A 15,349-nucleotide genomic window follows, 5' to 3' on the forward strand; every position below is an offset into this window, starting at 1 on the left:
TATGTTCTGGGTTTCAAGAAAAGTGAACATATTGATCAAACCATATTGGTCTTGTTGTCTGCATTAAGCCCAGGACAGCCCCCTGTTGTCAAATACAATTATGCCAAATTCATTGCCAATAAGATACATGACCAACAACTGAAACTGGATAGCGAGGGAGTCTTCGAATAATCATCCTACATCTATCATCTATTCATGTATTATCAGCTAGACTGTTTCCAATGCCCCATCATAAGATTGGACTCCAAAGGAGAAAAAAGGTCTGTGATTTTTTGGACCTCAGTCTTTCATGAAGTCCGCAACTCTCCCTACTCTTACTATGAGTTCATTGACCTGTTTGTCTATCTAGTCTCTTCTCTCCTAATGAGAAACCCCCCTGCTAGGTTATCCTATGACATGCAGAAAATATTGCAGCTTTCAAAAAACTACAAAATAGGTGACTGGTACTTTTACCAGAATCACACTGTCATCAGGATATATGGTTGTGAGCTCTATCCCTACAGGCTACCAAGATATGTGCTAATGAGACTGTTTGCCTTGGAATATTACAGGCAATTTATCAACTCTGATTTAACTCATTTTCATAGCACCAAGAAAAAGGCTCAGTTGAAATTCAAAGACCAACTAGGCCCCTTTGTCATGAACAAAAAAGAAGGATTGCAAGATGCTGATCAAATATTGGGGGAAAAACTCAGGTTAAAAAGAAGTTTTTGGTGGGTACTTTATGACCCAAATGGTTTTATCAATGCTAGAAAAATAAAATATAGGTTGTCAGCCTATGAACATTGTAAAATCCCACAAATAGAACAATTTGCCAACCAAGATGAGTGGGTGGCAGGGACACTAGTTGAAGAATTCACCCAAGAAGAAATAATGGAGCAAAATGTGAAAGATTTGGAAAAGACTCTTGACTTGGATTATTTTGAGCAGGTAACATTAAAACTGCCATAGCAAGTTGGAGAAGGCACATTAGCTGCTGCTCCACAAGCCGCCCAAGAAAGGTCTACACCAGCAATAGGGACAGCAAAGGGCAAGGAGGTAGTTGATGCAGAGCAAGAAACAATGACAGAACAGCCAAATACTTCAAAGGAACAGATTCAAGGGCAAACCCCTCCACTACAGACAGAGGCTCCATAGGTACCAGCTTTATAGACTCCTCTCAATGAGGAAAGAGGCAAGAAACGGGACAGGGAAGAAACCACACCTACTAGTGGGTCAACAAAGCAGCCAGAGGCCAAAAGGTAGAGAGTAGATCCTCAAATTGAAGAGGAAGTTAGTGAAGAAGTCATAGAGAGCCCAAGGAGGGAGAGGGAAACCAGCCAGCAAACATCCATCAGCTCTCACAAACAAGAAACAGAAAGGCAACATGGTATGGAGGTGTCCTCCTCGAGGCAGCAAGGTGCACAACCATCTGGTATCAAAGGAATTTTTATGGAAATCAAGGCCCACAATGAGTTATTGAGAATACATTTGTATGATAAATTTCTCAAGACAACACCCTCCAAACAACAGAGATTAATGGCAACTTATGACATTAAGGAGGAGAAAATGATTTTAAGTCATTTCAAGCCTAAGATACCACAACCACAGACAGCTGCAGATTACATAAAGACAAACCTAGAGATCCTCGCCAAGGACATACACCTGATGGACCAAATTTAGCTACACAAGCAGACATGTGAAATGGTCTATGCTACTCTAGCAGACAAGGCAATGCTGGCCCACCAATTGAAGGAATCATTGAAAAATACATCTAATCAATTAGATTTGGAGAGAATGTCTTCCTTGGCCAAAGAAAACAGAATAAAGACATTGGAGGAAATTATTATGGAACTAGGGCATGATCCTAAGGATGCCAAGGGCATCAAATCCCTCATAAAGAAAAAGGAAGAAGATATTGTTGCACTTAGAAAGCATCTAAGGCTGCCTGCAACCATGCACCCTCAAACTATAGAACTTGTACAAGAAAAAGAAGGTGAAGATACAATGGATTTGCTAATGAGGATGAATCAAAGGATAATTCAAATGGAGGAAGAATTGGAGAAAGAATTGCAAGGCAAGCAGGGAGATTTGACCTCCCAGCCACCTGTAACAGCTCCAACAGTCCCCACTGCCCTTCCCACAGCAGCAGCAGAAATTCCTCCTATCATTCCAGCATCAACAACAGGTACATCAACTACAGATGCTTCAACAGCGGCAGCAAAAACAACACCAGGATCTAGCATGAGTATGGAAGAAATGATGCAAGCAGTCAAAGAGCTAGAAGTCTAGATGACAGAGCTGAAAGAGGCCAAAGAAAAGTTGGCCAAGCTAGAAGTAAGCTATGACAAGTCCAAGGTAACGGTGGCTGAGAAAACAAGGGAAATAAAGGCCCTGGACAATAAAATAAAGTCCTTAGAAAAAGAGCTTACTCTAGATAAAACTCTAGTTGAAATCAAGAAAATCTTATGGGCCAAAATTGGCCAATCTATCACTGATCAATGGAAATCAATTCAGACTATACATGAGCAAATAGAATTGATAGGCCAAGCTCAATTTGAGACTCAAAAGGCTAGAGCATCATTGAGAAATATGCCCGAGGAAGCCAATAGAATGATCCAATTTTTGAACACTCATACTAAAGAGCAGCTGGCAGCTCTAGATATTAGGAATAGGACAGACACCATTTTGATAGTGAAAAAGGTGCTTACCCTGAGGAATTTTGTACAGACTCTAGAAAGAAAATGCCAAGAAATGCAGGTAGAAATAAATGCCTTCAAACTAAAGTTTTCAACATTGCAGAGCAAAGGATTATCCAGCTTGTTAACCAGCAGTGGAAGACTGCTACCACATGAACAGTATGCCAACAGGGTAAATAATTATGTCTCCAATCAAATTACAACATCCTCAAGCACTTCAGAAGAAACAGGGCCTCCCTCTGGATAGAGTCTTTATGATAAATTAGAAAATTTGTTCTACATTGAACATGAGATAAATCATCTTTTTGAGGTTCAGCCCAATTTCTATAGATATACTGAAACTGATGAAACACTCCTAAAAATACAAAGACATCAGTTGCCAACAGAAGACTGGTGGCAGAGAATGCTAGAAATTTTACCAAGGTGATTTTGTTTCTGTTTCCTCTTTTTTGGTCAGGTATAGGTCAGAAAATTCAAAGGCACGGGCCACCTGTCAGAGAGTAAAAACAACAGAAAGAAGAAGTCAAATTGTGACTGCAGCTCATTAATGAAAAACCAAGCACTGATGACAAGGCCAGGACAATAACACAGCAAGGCACCAAGGCAGTAAAAGCAGGAAACGCAGAGTAAAGACGCAGCTACCAGCCGACTCACTCAGTTTAAAAGGTCAAATATCTCTGACAAATTAGACAGCCAGCACACCAACATTTACTGCGGCATTCATTTCTCTCATTTACTTCTTCTAAAGAGTCGGTGAAGGAAGTTATTGCATGAGAACTTATCTACAAGATATTTTGTGTCTCATTTCTGTATAAATAACTCCCCATAAGATGTATTTGGGGTTGGTGATTTTCTCTATGGACTGTGCTGTAATTCTGAGACTCTCTAATACAAAGGTTGTTGAAGTTCACTATTGCTGGACCATCTGAATGTGGATTTGATGTTCTGGGAATTGCTACAGAATTCCTGTGTCTTTCTATGGATCAATAAGTTGCTCTAACCTGTGTTTATGTTTTCTGTGTTTGCAAATTTCATACATGTTTCATGATCTTAGTAATAGAGAAAAGGAATAGCCCAAAATTTGTTTAGATACACTCTATGTTCAATCTCTGCTATTAATTATGTTTTCTTCAGAGTTAGTCATAAATAGGAATTCTTAGCTGCTCTTGTTTTCACTAATTCTTTCATTTTGAATACAATTTAGGAATTCTTAACTGCTCCCTGATAATATTCAAGAACCTTCCCTCTGCCAGCATGATCAAGGATCCTTGACTGTCCTTCATCCACTGGCTTACATTCCATAAACTTCCAGATCTAAAAATTGTTCCAAGACTGATTATCTTGCTTTGTAGCATTGCCCTTTACCAAAGAAACACCTTCAGTAGTACACCATCATTGACCCCATTTCCCAATGGATAAATTGTTTTGTGTTGGAAATAATACTGAGAGGGGGGGTGAATCAGTATTATCTAATACTTTTAATAAATCTTCTTTATTTGTTCTTTGAATTATTTTTGCATGTCAGTACCATAAAATAATGAGCATGAACAAAGAAAACAGATAGTCACACCAAAGAACACAAGATGTAAGGTGGAAACCCAATGTGGGTGAAAACCACCTGCTGCAATATGTCTCTATCTTCTTTCAAATTAGAAACTCCTTTTACAATGGTTTTGTACTGGTGCAGTCCTTTACCAGTACGCAGGCTGCAACCTGCAGAGAGCTACAACTCTCTCTCGTTTTCCAGTCTCTCCTGGAAGGGAGCTACAACCCCCTACTTCTTTTCTTACAAGGACCACTTTTCATAAAATTTCAAACTGGATTCATAAGCATCAAATGATCATCAAGTATAAGAGAATCACCCAGTCAACTGTAGTAACCAGATCAACAATAATAGAACCAAACCCAGAACACAGCAATGATAAACAAAGATTTTAAGAGAAGTAAGCACCCTGCTCAACTGCTCGCCTGCTTACGTAAGCATCCTGCTCAACTGCTTGCCTGCTTACAGTACGCATCCTGCTCAACTACTCACCTGCTTACAGTACGCACCCTGCTCAACTGCTCGCCTGCTTACGTACGCATCCTGCTCAACTGCTCGCCTGCGTACCTCACTCTGAGTCCATTGAACTGCCTGCAGACCTCTACACTTGCAACCCTTCTGTGCCTGCGTATGTACGCACCCGCAACCCTTCTGTGCCTGCGTATGTACGCACCTACAACCCTTCTGTGCCTGCGTATGTACGCACCTGCAACCCTTCTGTGCCTGCGTATGTACGCACCTGCAACCCTTCTGTGCCTGTGTATGTACGCACCTGCAACCCTTCTGTGCCTGCATATGTACGCACCTGCAACCCTTCTGTGCCTGCGTATGTACGCACCTGCAACCCTTCTGTGCCTGCGTATGTACGCACCTGCAACCCTTCTGTGCCTGCGTATGTACGCACCCGAAACGCTTCGTTCCTACGTATGTACGCACTTTCACATTTTATGGTTCAGTAGAGGAGAGTAAGGCCAAATAGCTTGAAGCTTCTGCAACTGTTCTTCTTGTTTGTACACCTGCTTCTTTTTGCCCCATAATCTGAGATTCTGGATGATTCTTCTGAACATATCTGGATGGAGTCTTTTCTTCTATTCTTGTTTGCTCCTCTGGTTCTTCTTGAGGTTCTTCTTGAGGTTCTTCTTCTTCATCATTCTGTCATTGGGGGTAGCCTTCATCTTCTTCGATGTCTTCATGATGTACTTGCCTAGGAATGTATCCCTTCTCATCAACCACTACATCAATGCTGTCAACAATTCTGTCAAGTCTTTTATTGTAGCATTTGTATGCTTTTCTATGTGGAGAGTAACCAAGAAGAATGCCTTCATCTGCTCTAGGTTCAAGTTTGCCAAGCTGCTCATCAGTATTCTTGATATAGCATTTGCTCCCAAAGATTTTGAAGTGCTTTACCGAAGGAGTCCTACCACTCCAGAGCTCATGAGGAGTTTGAGTGCTGTTCACCCGGACATTTGTTTTGTTGAGAATAACAACCGCAGCATGTGCAGCTTCACCCCAGAAAGTTGCGGGAGTTCCTGACTCATCAAGCATAGCACGAGCCATTTGTTGGACTGTTCTGTTCATTCTTTCCACAACTCCATTTTGCTGAGGAGTTCTTGCTGTAGAGAATTCTCTTCTTATCCCATGTTCTTCACAGAAATCGAAAAATTCATTTGAAGTAAATTCCCCACCTCTGTCGGATCTGAGGCACTTAATTTTGTGACCTGATTCATTTTCAACCAAGGCTTTGAAGGATTTGAATTTTTCGAATGCTTCATCTTTGTGCTTCATAAGTCCTAACCAGACAAACCTGGAGAAATTGTCAATGAATAATATCAAGTATTCTTCTCCTCGAGGTGTTCTTTTCCTGAAAGGATCACATGTATCTGTATGTACTAGCTCAAGAGGCATGCTAGCTGATCCTTCTTTCTCTGGAAAGTTAGTTCTGGTTTGTTTTCCAAACTGACATGATTTGCATATGGTGTTGTCAGGAATTTTGATATCTGGAAGATCGTGAACTGCCTGATATTTGCATGCTTTCCTTATTTGTGAAAAACTTAGATGTCCCAACCTCCGATGCCATAACCAGTGCTCATCATCCTTGCTCAGATAGCATTGTTGTTGTCCTTCTTCAAATATGTACAGATTATTTGGAGTTCTTTTGCCTTTGATCACTGTTTTACCTGTATCAAGATCACGAACAAGACATCCATTTGATCCGAATATAACCTCGGTTCTTTGATCACACATCTGGCTGACACTTAGAAGATTATGCTTCAATCCATCAACATACAAAACATTTCCAGCCTTGACCTTTTCTTTTAACTGAGCAATGCCTTTTCCTTTTATAGTTGCAGGAGTATCATTTCCAAAAGAGACTTTCTTTCCTTTTTCTAGAGCAGAATATGACTCAAGTTTTTCTTTATCACTTGTCATATGCTTCGAACATCCACTGTCAATGTACCATAGATTTTCCTGTCCCTCTGCATAAAATGCTATCCCACATCTTTCTGTTTGTGGTTCCTTTATTCTCTATGTTTTGGTGCTTGAGGCTTGTTCCTTTTTCTGCTGAAACCTGCTCCTGCATTCAGAGTCTTCATGACCAAAGTTATTGCAAATAGAACATTCAACTTCATTTTCAAGAACCGAAAAGTTGTTATAGGTCCTTTTTGTAATCCCGGTCATACTTCTTTGTTTTTGAGCTTCCCTAGTCATGATCGTTTTATATGCAACACATTGAGCTGCTTTGTGACCAAAGTTATGGCAAGAAAAGCATTGTCCATTGAAGAAACTTCTGCGGTTATCGAATCTACCAACCAATTGATTGTAATTTCTATTTTCATCTATTCTTGAACCAAATTGAGAAGATTTTACCTGTGGCTGGTTGTAGCTTTTGTTCACTCTTAAGATGGATTGCCCCTGATAGTTTCTGTTTGTAATTCGTCCCTGCTTTACCTGATGATCTTCATTGTGCTTTTGCTCATTTCTTCTTGCTGCATCAAGATAACTTTTTGAGGTGGATGCTTGAGAAGTTTCTCCATTATAGCCCAGACCTGTCTTGTTTAGTGGAGACCGCTGCACATTGATAATCTCATCCAAAGTTTTAGATCCTTTGACAAACTTGAGATTAATAGCTTTTGTTTTCTCAATCTCTTTACTAAGACCAACAATTTCACCTTCTAATTTTTCAAGATGTTTTTCCTTTTCATCAATTTGAAATTGTAGAGTATCAATGATCATGTTCTTTTCTTCTATACATCTCTTGAGTCTAGTAATTTCATCATAAAGGTTATCCACATCTATAGCATCCAGATAATCATCATCTTCAAATGCCATTAACAACTTATATTCATTACCTTGTTCATCTTCATCACTGTTTGATAGACCATCACTATCTTCATGAGTGTAGTAGCTTTTCTTATTTGCATTCTGTTTCTTGTTCCATCTAGCAGGTTCCTTTCCTTTATCCTTATAAGGACATTTTGCAGCATAATGACCTACTCTTCCACAAGCAAAGCATTTAAAAGGTAACTTACCTCTGAACCTTCCAGAACCCCTTTGAAGATTTCTGACAAAATTTGATTCTTCTTCCTCTTCTTCTGGGACATGGCTCGCTTCATAATAATCTCCTTTGCCTGATGCCTTGAAAGCAGCTTCTCTTCTGTCTGATGGACCTCCCTTTCTCATTTCGTAAGCAGTTAGAATTCCATGTAGCTGAGACATAGTAAGAATTCGTAGATTTTCCTTTTCTTCTATTGCAGATACTTTAGATTCAAACTTGGGGGACAATGATCTTAGAACCTTTTCAACCACAATAGCCTCTTTTATTTCTTCACCCAAATTTTTCATACAGTTAACAACCTCATCTACCCAAAGAAAATAGTTAGCCACACTTTCATCATTATACATTTTGAGAGTCTCATACTGAATTCTGAGAGTTTGAAGTTTAGCACGCTTTACCTGTTCATCTCCTTCATAGCTCGTGACAATTTTGTCCCATATCTCTTTTGCGGATTTATAGTGCATTACCTTCATGAATTCTGATTGAGATATACATCCTAATAGAGTACTGACTGCTTTCGCATTTGTTTCATACTTCTTTTTCTCGGCTGCATCGATAGGAGTAGCTGAAGGAAAAGTGTAGCCTGTCTCTACGATGTCCCAAACTTCTGTACCAAGAGATTGAAGATAGGCAGTAACTCTTACCTTCCAATAATTGAAGTTTGTCCCATCAAAAACCGGTGGCCTGATTGATGCTTCTCTCTCGTAGTTGCTCATGATGAACGATCTACCTTCAAGCGATCAAGCTTCTCTGAAGGACCTGCTCTGATACCAATTGTTGGAAATAATACTGAGAGGGGGGGTGAATCAGTATTATCTAATACTTTTAATAAATCTTCTTTATTTGTTCTTTGAATTATTTTTGCATGTCAGTACCATAAAATAATGAGCATGAACAAAGAAAACAGATAGTCACACCAAAGAACACAAGATGTAAGGTGGAAACCCAATGTGGGTGAAAACCACCTGCTGCAATATGTCTCTATCTTCTTTCAAATTAGAAAATCCTTTTACAATGGTTTTGTACTGGTGCAGTCCTTTACCAGTACGCAGGCTGCAACCTGCAGAGAGCTACAACTCTCTCTCATTTTCCAGTCTCTCCTTGAAGGGAGCTACAACCCCCTACTTCTTTTCTTACAAGGACCACTTTTCATAAATTTTCAAACTGGATTCATAAGCATCAAATGATCATCAAGTATAAGAGAATCACCCAGTCAACTGTAGTAACCAGATCAACAATAATAGAACCAAACCCAGAACACAATAATGATAAACAAAGATTTTAAGAGAAGTAAGCACCCTGCTCAACTGCTCGCTTGCTTACGTAAGCACCCTGCTCAACTGCTTGCCTGCTTACAGTACGCACCCTGCTCAACTGCTCACCTGCTTACAGTACACACCCTGCTCAACTGCTCGCCTGCTTACGTACGCACCCTGCTCAACTGCTCGCTTGCGTACCTCGCTCTGAGTCCATTGAACTGCCTGCGGACCTCTGCACCTGCAACCCTTCTGTGCCTGCGTATGTACGCACCTGCAACCCTTCTGTGCCTGCGTATGTACGCACCTGCAACCCTTCTGTGCCTGCGTATGTACACACCTGCAACCCTTCTGTGCCTGCGTATGTACGCACCTGCAACCCTTCTGTGCCTGCGTATGTATGCACCTGCAACCCTTCTGTGCCTGCGTATGTACGCACCTGCAACCCTTCTGTGCCTGCGTATGTACGCACCTGCAACCCTTCTGTGCCTGCGTATGTACGCACCTGCAACCCTTCTGTGCCTACGTATGTACGCACCTGCAACCCTTCTGTGCCTGCGTATGTACGCACCTGCAACCCTTCTGTGCCTGCATATGTACGCACCCAAAACGCTTCGTTCCTGTGTATGTACGCACTTTTCTCTCACTGTACCTGCGTACCTTCGGGCATAGATGATTTCAAGATTTCAGAAATAACCCAGACAGTCAGATCTACAGATCTGAACATGCGCCGAAGAGATCTCAATCCATCAGTAGATTCACCTTATTTAGATCTAGACATACTCCCAAGAGATCATAATATTTCAGATCTAGCCCTCATAAGATATTCAACCCAAAACATGCTCAAGCCAAATGATCTCCTTTGCTTTATATAGGAAAGCTCTTCCTTAAATCATGGATCAATACCACGGGCCGACACCATAATAACACAATACTGTCGGCTAAATACCAAGAGTAAAACATAAGAAAACCCCACATGTGAATTTCTTTGCCTTGAAATGTGTGCACTGGGGGTACGCACCTCCTGAACGTGATAACTGCGGGTATGTACGCACTTTATGTAACACTGACCTGCGTGTACGCACCTTATGTAAGGTGTACTTGCGTACCCCTTATTTTCTTCAATATTTGATAGCTGATCATCAATCTCTACTGCTGACTTGAAGTACTGTGATCTATCACCTGAATGGGTTGCCATCAAGGACAACACTTTAGCCATAATGCCAACATTTTGGACTTGCATCCTAGCTCTATTTGAGATCACCATCCAATAAACTAAAAACCAAACTCTGTGCATCATAACTAGCCTAAAATACTTCAAAACAAAGTTAAATTACAAAGAGAGAGCCCTCTTTGGTTGCAAATTGGCTAGAATCTGCAGCTAAAAGATTGGTTAGTGGTTACCTCGGCCGTATTCCCTTCTGGAGGTAGGGAACAACCTGAGTGATAACATTTTCCACATAGAACCATGCATTGTGACCTCATCTTAGTCCTTGTGTGCTTAAATACTTATTTGTGTGCCTTTTCTCCTTAATATCTTTAGCCCCAGCCATTGTGCTTCATAAGAACCTTTGCAGGTGCTTGAACTTGCCACCTTGTTACCTTTATCCTGATGCTATTAACTTGTGCCTCTTTATAATTCTTTGAGGTCTGTCTTATGGGATGATGTGTCCCATGGGGCTGCCTTGCGCCTCTTTTCATTGGTCACTTGTTGCCTGGTTGTACATGTCAACGTATCCCTGCCTTGTCACCCTACAGGTTCCCTTGTGTTCCTTAATAATTTTTTTGTGGTCTTAGAGTCTGGATGAGGTGTCCTAGTGGGTCCGTCCACTCCACCTGAGAACTAATGAGGAACTGCCACATTTTTTTCTACCAAGATAGCATGATGCTCAGTTAGCCCAATGGTTCTTTGCATGTACTACTCAATACTTTTGGGATCATGCCTATGGGATGACATCGTTCTATTGTCATCAGTTCCACATGGCACCTCTGAAGTGGTGACACGCTTCAACCAGAAATGGCCAACTAGGGTACCTGAAAATGCCAAAACTTCATGACACATGTCCCCTTCTCACTTCCCCACATCAGCAACATTAACGCCATCTATGATGAATAATATGATACCATGTAGCCTCGTCTTGTTCCATTGTTAAGGAAACCACTTATGGTTTGTTATTATGCAACCATATCACAAAACCAAAGAAAATATAGATAAACGAATTGAAAATTAGCCTCTTCGAGAGGGAAAGTCCCTTTACATCACACAAATGAACAATTCTTGGATGACACAAATGACAAGACCTCCTATGTATATATAGGAGTATAAGGGGTCACAATATAATCAAATCCTACATAACAATAATAATGTAAGGGCATAACAATAACAATACTGAGCTTCTATGGGGCACAATAATAACAATATGGGGCTACATGGGCATAGCAATAACAATAAGGGGGCTACACTAACAATAATAATGAGGCTACACTAGTATTTTAGGGACCTAACATGCCCCTCTCCTTAAAAAAAAAGGTGTTTTCCTCAATGCTTGAGTAGTTCTAGATGCTTATGTATAAAATTCTTATCCTCCCATGTGGAATCTTCAGTGGGTAAGTTATTCCACTTAATAAGATACTTTGAAATTGAAGGATTATGTAGCTATCGGGTTCTTGTTTATGTGACTACTTCGGGCTCCAATATTATTTTTCCTTCTTCATCAAGTTCTAGAAATATTTTTTGAATTGGGGTCTTGTCACAGATAACCTTATTTAAGAATGAAACATGGAAAACTGGGTGTACTTGAGAAGATGCGGGAAAATCCAATTTCTATGCCATAGTACCAATCATTTGAAACACCTTGTAATGACCATAGTACTTCAGTGATAATTTATTATCCTTCTTAACTTTCTTGAGGGACATTTGTTTGTATGGTTTTAGTCGTAAAAATACCTAGTTTCCCACGTCAAAACTTCTTTCACTATGATATTGGTATGCCTGTTACTTCATTCGATTTTGTACCAAAGTTTGGTTTTCCTTTTAGAGTTGGATAACTTTCTATTGATGCTCGATGTGATCTTACACTGCTTGAACCTTATAATTTACTCTTAAAGATAATGTGATGGACAATGGATGATATCCATAAAGTGCCATAAAAGGGGCCATTTTTGTTGCAATAGAGAAGGAAGTGTTATACCACGATATAGTTAGAGGTGACCAATTGACCCATTGTGTTTCTTTATCAATTACAAAGAAACGAATATATCATTCCAAACATTTGTTCACTATATCAGTTTTCCTATTATATTGAGGATGATAAGATGAGATATGAGCTAATTGAGTACCAAGACAAGAAAATAATTCCATCCAAAATTTTCCAATGAAAATGGGATCTTTGTCACATACAATAATTTTTAGGTTTCCATGTGGCTTTTGAATTGTTTCCATAAATGAAGAAGCAACTATACTAGCTTTAAAAGGATGAGATAATGCACAAAAGTGTGCAAACTTAGTAAGTCTATCAACCACCACAGTGATGACCAATCTTGCCTTCAGACTTGGGTAAACCCATGACAAAATCCATTGAGACATCTTCCCAATGCAGACTTGGAATGGATTAAGGGAGGTTTACAAAGTGCATAAATAGAAGAGGGATTAGGATAACACAAGTAGGATGACACAATCCCAGAATGTGGCTAGAGTTAAATGATGGGCATGTTCAGTGGTGTATCGCACCCCACACATCCCATCAACACATAGAGAGGAGTTTCGAGGGGTTAGCCAGTGGAAGCAATAACATGTAGGAGGGTGTTGGAATGGGTGGTTTTCCCATACTGCCAAGATCATCAGATTAATGATGGAGGTTCATTCTAACATTGTCCCTCTCTATACCATAAACCACGCAACAAGGATGTTGGAATGGGTGGTTTGTCCTACACAAATGTTATGTCCCTATAATTCTAGTGTAGCCTCCTTATTGTTATTGTTAGTGTAGCCCCCTTATTGCAATTTTTGTTCCCATGTAGCCCCCATATTGTTATTATTGTTCCCCATAGAAGCCTGCTATTGTTATTGGTTTTCCCTTACATTATTATTGAGGCTTTGATTATATTATGATGCCTTAGACTCCTATAAATACAAAGGAGGTCTTGTCATTTGTATCATCTAATAATTTTTCATTTATGTTATGTAAAGGAGGTTTCCCCCTCAAAGAGGCTAATTTCAAGTCATTGATCTATCTTTTCTTCTATTTTTTGATTTGTTTGCATAACATTTTGTATCAGAGCTTTGGATTCTAGGGTTTCACTGCTTCAAATAGGCCATCTTAGAATTTTCATTATAAAGTTTTTTCTACAAGGCTTAAAAGACTAAAATTTTGACCATGTGGAGCTGGAATCTTGGGGAACTTCGTATCAAAATTTCAGATATTCGTTTGCTATATGTTCTGAGATATGGTTTGAAGAAGTTAGGGTTTTTGAATGCTCTAGAATTCATTCTCAAATAGGTGACCTAGGGAAAATCGTCATAACTTTCTCTATAAGAATCAAATTTGAATTTCATAAAAGGGGACTGAAGTAAAACAAACATTAGTATTTTTTGTATAATTATCAGGAAGGAAGATAGAAATAGTGACACATGTCATTTCATATAATTTTGCTCTACTGAACTAGTCCATAACTAGGTCATCATGGGAGATTAGGCATAACTTTATCTTTTGGAATCCAATATCGTTCTGAATTATGGCATTGGAAAGAAAACTCATAGTGCTAAAATAGGACAAAATTTTAGACCTTGGTGAAATTATAGAGATACAATCATTTCAAGATCGAGCTTAAAAGCAAGAAAAATGTGTGTTTTTTTTTAATTGCATAACCTTTGTTTGAAAAATCAGTTTGAAGTGATTCCAAGGGAATATTGAAGCATAGATATCAGTATTTGGTTCTAAAATTCCTGCCATAAAAAAGAATCCTATACCCATTAAGCCCTTAGAAAGATCTACTATGACAGATGAAGAGGAATATTTGCAACACGATATATCAAAATTATGGGACGAAATGCAACAAATTTCACCATGACAAAGAGTTTTGAGGGAAGGTTTGAAAATTTTCTTACAAGAAATTCTTCCTAATGGAAACAAGGTATTCCATGAAACTCGTGATGAGAACAAAATGAACATTACTCATGATTTTAGAGAATCTAACTTTGGGTTGAATACCAACCACATCCCAAAGATAGATATGAGGAAGTTTTATGGCAAGGATTCGATAACATGGATACTACAAATGGAGCAATATTTTGATCTTCATGATGTGTAACACTCAAAACAATGTACAGATTTCATCTTTATTTTTAGAACCTAATCCATTTGTATAGTATCAATGTATTTGTTCTCATAAACCATTTTTCACTTGTTCAATGTTTACATAAGAGATGATGGTACATTAGGAGGATACAAAGATAAACACCTTCTTTAGCCAATTGATAAATATCAAACAAAAGGGTCCAATGGCAGAGAAAACTAAGGACTTCCAAAAATTGAATATCAAAATAATAGATATTCCATAGGAGCATAGGATTGATTTCTTCATAGGGACTTTAAAGGATAACATCCAACATGAGGTTCGTCTTTGGGAACCTAATTCATTGGAGATGACATTTGGGGTGGAAAGAAAAGTTGAAAGAAAAATTAATGCAACAAGGAAGTATACCACTCACAATTATAAAGATGGAAGTGTTGTTTCTCACAGCCTTCCACATCCTTCAAGGTTGACACCACAATAAATGGAGTAGAAAAAGAGAAACATGGTTTTGTTACAGTTCTGATAACAAATACACTAATAGTAATAAGTGTGCTAAGAAGAAATTACTTTACATAGTTTGTGAAGAGGAGAAAGAAAAGGAACAAGAAACATCAAAAGAAGAGGATATATAACAAGAACTAACCATGGAAAAAAAAGAAATGAATTTGACCATATCTTGTAATGTAGTGGAGGAAATTAATACTCCTCAAACTCTCGAGATAGAAGGATATATCAAGAAGAAAAAATCAATAGTGTTGATTGATTCGGGTAGTACCCATAATTTTATTAATTGTAAGATAGCCAATGAATTCAATTTATTTCTATATCTAGCAATAGAGTGTCAAGTGATGGTTGCAAATGGAGGAACTATAAATTTCTCTTGAAATTTCCATAATATCAATCTAACCATAGGAAAATATGTATTGAATAATCCAATGTTTTCCACTCCAATGGGTGGTTTTTTTTGTTGTACTAGGAGTCCAATGGTTACAATTTTTGGGGATGATAGCTTTTAATTTTC

Source organism: Pinus tabuliformis, chromosome 2_1 (genome assembly GCF_031772625.1).
Source record: "Pinus tabuliformis cultivar Carrire ecotype Pingquan chromosome 2_1, CPIR1, whole genome shotgun sequence".
NCBI classification, from domain to species: domain Eukaryota; kingdom Viridiplantae; phylum Streptophyta; class Pinopsida; order Pinales; family Pinaceae; genus Pinus; species Pinus tabuliformis.